Genomic DNA, 5,000 nt, shown 5'->3' on the forward strand with positions numbered 1-5,000 from the left:
ATTCATGTCAGAGGGATTTTGGTTACCACTCATCTTTGAGGAAGTTAGAGAGATAGCCTTTTTTTTTTTTTTTTCCTGCAATGGCCTTCGCCTGCGGGTTTTACACCTCGAGACGGGGCAGCACCACAGTACTTACAGGTGTAGTGTAGACCAATGATGTTAACCCACCTAGTGGTCTAGACTCAACACTGCAACATAGGCTAGGATGTGGCTAGCAGGTTTGCTAATCTCCTGCATCCCAGCATGCCTTGAGTGAATGAGTCATTGACATTGAACTATGACAGCTACTACAACCAACCTAATAAAAACCCCTGACTGAACTCAAACACACCCAGTGTACTTCATAGTCCAGGTATGACGTCAAAATAGGTAAACAAAGTAACCAGAGTAATATTTTGAAAGCATCCAGTATCCAGTATCCAGTATCCAGTATCCAGTATCCAGTATCCAGTATCCAGTATCCAGTATCCAGTATCCAGTATGCCTAGCCTCATGGAAGACTCCAGTCTTGCAATTTCGCATAAAAGCACAGGGAGCAGGGTAGTTAGGTAGACAGACATCCAATCCTTTCATTGGGGCACTGTGCAACGATTGGATGGGCTTAAAACAACTCAGCGCCAGCCTCAGATACCAGATTGAAATATCTTTTTGTCAGGGCATTTGATTTATCGCTTGCAGTAAAGAGTATTTCAACAAAAATGACAAAAATGCTTCTAAAACAAATAGCCGACCCTAGCTTTAAAACAGCACTAAGACATCCCCAATCCCTTGACACCCGCCCCCTCCCTCCCTCCTACCCTCCCTCCCACCACTCCCACCCACTCTCCCCTGGTCCCTCTTTGCACAACTTCATTCCTCACTTACACTGAAATCTGATGACAAACTGGATTTAACCTCCCGGCTATGAGTGGCCGGATCCAGCTTCTTACTGCCGGGGGCGGGGGAGTGTCCGTCTCCCTCTCTCTCTCTCTCTCTCTCTCTCTCTCTCTCTCTCTCTCTCTCTCTCTCTCTCTCTCTCTCTCTCTCTCTCTCTCTCTCTCTCTCTCTCTCTCTCTCTCTCTCTCTCTCTCTCTCTCTGGGCCAGGGATGAATTGTGTTGGCGGGTTGTGAATTACTGCGGGCGGAGGGGAAGGAGGAGGTGAGGAAGAGATGAGGAAGAGGAACTGCTCCCATGCGCAGGAGGGCAGGGGCTCGGCGTCCTGATCAGGTGACTCATCGGCACCTGGGGACGGTTTGAAACACTTTAGTTTAAAATAGTGGGTTATGACATCATACATTTACACTTGATAAAATGAGGAAGTTTTCATGGTGTAATACTTAACAGTAATTAGTGTTGTGTATTGTCTATTGAATCATTTTTCAGTAACTGTTCTTCTCTGTGTCTGTGGTCTGTGTTTACAGACAGTAGTCGTCGTTCCTGGAGAGAGATCTGGTCCAGGCCCAGTCAGTCATTCCACAAACGCTTCTTAGAATACGCCCCAGAGCAGATAAAAAGTACTTTGAAAGCTCAATTAGCCTACTTCAAAGAGGCTCAATATTCAATACATTTCCCTGCTGCACTGATTGCTAGATCTTTCATCACTTGGGGGGTCCAGCTCTAATGTACTCAGTCAGCCCTGTTGCTCGGCATTCTGGGAAACGCCATACATGCAAAATGGCTTGTTTTGACCCAAATTAGTAAAAATAGGCTGTTGCTTATTTATTGTGACACATTTTTTGTTCCTCAATTGAATTGGCTGTGATCTTTACCCTCCGCCCTCACCCCTGCTCACCGCAGCCTTTTCTTCAATGACCTTAAGACTTCAGCCAAAACACAACAGAAACCGGTACTTACAGTCTTACCCTTGCATAATGGTGCTGGAAACCCCCCCGACTGTATCAATCAATGAAGCAGCTCTTTCTTTGCGTCATCGCTTGGTGCCAGCGTCTCGCCTTTCACATGACAAATCATCCTCACTTCCAGCCGGAGCATTTCCTCCGCGACCACTCTTGCAGACAAAAGAAGGCGCAGAAAGTGCTGATGTGGTGAAAAACAACATGGAAAGGCAATGTTTTCATAAGGGCTTGGACGTCCTTGTCACAAAAAGGCCCGTCACACACACTGCCATCCATTAGTTTTCTCGGCGTGAGACAGAGGAAGTTATCTAGGGGGCCCTATTGTATTGGATTGTATACGTGCATTTAGGGAGACCTCTGAAAATTCGTGTGTATGTATGTGTGTAGGTCTGTGTGTGTGTGTGTGTTTGTATGTGTGTGTGTGTGTGTGATTGTGTGTGTGTGTGTGTGTGTTTTCGTGCATGTGTGTCTGTTTGTTTGTGTCTGTGTGTGTGGGTGTGATCAAGGGTGCATGCATGTGTGTGTTTGCATGTGTGTGCCAGCGTGTTCGTGTTTGTGCGTGCGTTCATGCATGCTTTTGTGCGTGTGTGTTTGTGTGTGTGTGTGTGTGTGTGTGTGCGAGTGGGCGTGCGTGTGCTTGTGTGTGCATGGTCGCATCGATGTGTTTGTGTCTCTCCATGGCGTCACAGCTCTGCCCCTCCCTGACTGAGGTGTCAGGGGGCCCCGGGGCCCTCTGTCTGGGCTCTGAGAGAGGAAGGCTCCAGGAGGGCCCGTCCCCACCCCTGCTGGCTGGGCCCCTGGTGGGCTTGTTTTAGGAGCCGAGCATCCAGCCAGCCAGGCATGCAAACAGACCACTGTATGGACTGGGGATGGGGGGGAGGGGGGAGGGGGGAGAGGGGGAGGGGGGGAGGCAGGGGGGAGGATGCTAGCGGTGGGGGGGCTTGGGGGGGGGGTGGGGCTTTCTGGGCCGGCTCTCTTGCCCTCTCGCTGACAGGATCTGGTCAGTGTCCTGCCGCTGGGGGTCGCGGCCCAGCTTACACACACAAACTTATCTCCAGTGCATCTGCCGGGCGGCCTGCGCAGTCAGGCTGTCTCCACGGCGACCCGCAAGCCGCTTTCCTGCCTGGGGAAGGGGGGGGGGGGGGGGGGGGGGGAGATAGAGAGAGAGGGAGAGAGAGAGAGAGGGAGAGAGAGAGAGGACTGAGTGTCGGAGGGATTGGGGGGAGGGGGGGGAGGGAGTGTCTGAGAGAGATAGAAAAGGGACGGGGCAGGAGAGAGAGAGAGAGAGAGAGAGAGAGAGAGAGAGAGAGATGGGGAAGTGAGAGTGAGAGAGGTAGTAGCGAGGAAGGGGGCGAGAGAGAGAGAGAGACGGTGGGAAAGCGACAGTGAGGGGGTGACGTGAGCGAGAGCAAGAGAAGGAGTGAGAGAGGGAGGGGGAGGGTGTGAGAGTCAGAGAGGACAGGGTTCGGGGCGGTTGGACCCGGTAGGGTTCAGGGTGGGGGGGGGGGGGTTAGGGAGAGATTGGAGCTGTGTGGAGAAAGCGAGGGAGGAGCCTGAGCGAGGGGGCTGGGTTGGTGGGAGAGACGTTGCCAAGTCTCTTCTGGGCTATATGGAAAACACCAGCCGCCTCCAGGGTACCAGGCCCACTTCTGGACGTCTACCAAACCAAAATAACTCCCCAGTGACCCTCATGCTCCCTCGCCTTGGATCTCCTCACACACTGTTCCCACATCAACAACAAGCTCGGATGACCGCCACCATAGAGTCCAAGTCTCTGAATCACACCGCAAACTACACCGCAGACACACACACGCACACACACACACACACGCACGCACACACACACGCACGCACGCACGCACGCAAACACACACCACGAATCCCACTGATTATTGGCACCTAACGTGTGTGTGTGTTTGTTTATTTTTTTTCGTCTTTGGACGGAGATGACCCTGGGATGACCAATGACAACGCTGACCTCATCGGCCGTCCCACCGGTGAGCCGTTTCATCACCGGGCTCCCAATTCTCATGACCTCATGCGGCGCGCCACGGTTAAAAAACCTCCGGGCTGGCGTGTGTGTTTTCCCTCCCTCTCCCTCCCTCTCCTCGACCCCCTCCTCATCATCAGCAGCACCGGGGGGAGCGGTATCACATGTTGGACTCCGGAGAGAAATGCCTCACACTGGTGTTTCTTTAATTATTCATTAGTTGTATTTATTTTATTGCAGTCGCAATGATAGAGCTGTGAGGACGTGGGATGGGAGCGCTGCTTGGTGAGGACCTCGGGAGCGATGAACGCTGTGTGTGGGTGTGCATGTGAGTGTGCGTGTGTGTTTGTGTATGCACACACAGTGTATGTGTGTATGTGTGTGTGTGTGTGTTTGTGTATGGTTCTGTGTGTATGTGTGTGCATGGGAGTGCGTGTGCGTGTATGCATGTGTTTGTGTGTGCATGTGTGTGTGTGTGCTATGAGTGAGTGTGCCTTGCGTGTGTGTGTTCAAATCCCATTATACGGTGTGCTCCTCTGCAGATTCATCCATCCCGGATGAATCTGCCGGCCCTACCTGTGAGCGTCAGGGGATGGAGGGTCCTGCAGCGTCGTAAGGGATCAATGATTCCCACAGCGTGGTGCGGCCATGGGAGTCTGTTCAGTCGACTGCTCTCCGCCGAAGCCTCTCCTCCTTCTCCTTCTACTTCTTCTTCTGTACCTGTGAGGTCGGAGGTCGGGAGGGGTCAAAGTGGTGGGTAGGTTTCACGTTGGGGCGGGGGGGGGTGGGGGGTCCATCAATAAATCCTTCCCGTACTTCCTCCCGGGTTAAAGCCGCGACATGACAGCGCGGCGGACGGAGACACGTGTAAGTGCCCGCCCGAGCTTACGGCGGCGCCCTCACCTGCTCCACGTTGCCGGCCCCTCCGCGGTGGCGGGGCCCGGAGAGGAGGGCTCCAGCGCTGAGGCAGAGGTTCACCCTGGGTGTTTACAAGACAGAGTGCACACATGTGACCTCCAACGCTCTGGATGGAAAGAAAAAACCACGGGAAGCTGATAGTGTGTGTGTGGTTGTGTGTGTGTTTCAGTGTGTGTGTGTGTGTGTGTGTGTGTGCGTGTGTGTGTGTTTGTGTGTATGTGTGTGTGTGTGTGTGTGTGTGTGTGTGTGTGTGTGT

The 5,000-nt window shown here is 52.8% G+C and overlaps 1 long non-coding RNA gene across 2 annotated transcripts; it reads right to left on the reverse strand.

Annotated features, from left to right (window-relative positions):
• Nucleotides 1–1,031: 1,031 nt before the first annotated feature.
• LOC130388378 (uncharacterized) lies at nt 1,032–4,834 on the reverse strand. Of its 2 annotated transcripts, XR_008896409.1 has the most exons (4): nt 4,730–4,834; nt 4,403–4,546; nt 1,843–1,988; nt 1,032–1,222 (listed from the first exon to the last, which is right to left on the reverse strand). It is a non-coding gene; the product is annotated as an uncharacterized LOC130388378 (long non-coding RNA). The 2 variants fall into 2 exon arrangements; XR_008896410.1 differs by lacking the exons at nt 1,032–1,222; nt 1,843–1,988 and adding an exon at nt 2,873–2,959.
• Between the last annotated feature and the right edge of the window lie 166 nt (nt 4,835–5,000).

The sequence above is a fragment of the Gadus chalcogrammus genome, chromosome 8 (assembly GCF_026213295.1).
Source record: "Gadus chalcogrammus isolate NIFS_2021 chromosome 8, NIFS_Gcha_1.0, whole genome shotgun sequence".
NCBI lineage: Eukaryota > Metazoa > Chordata > Actinopteri > Gadiformes > Gadidae > Gadus > Gadus chalcogrammus.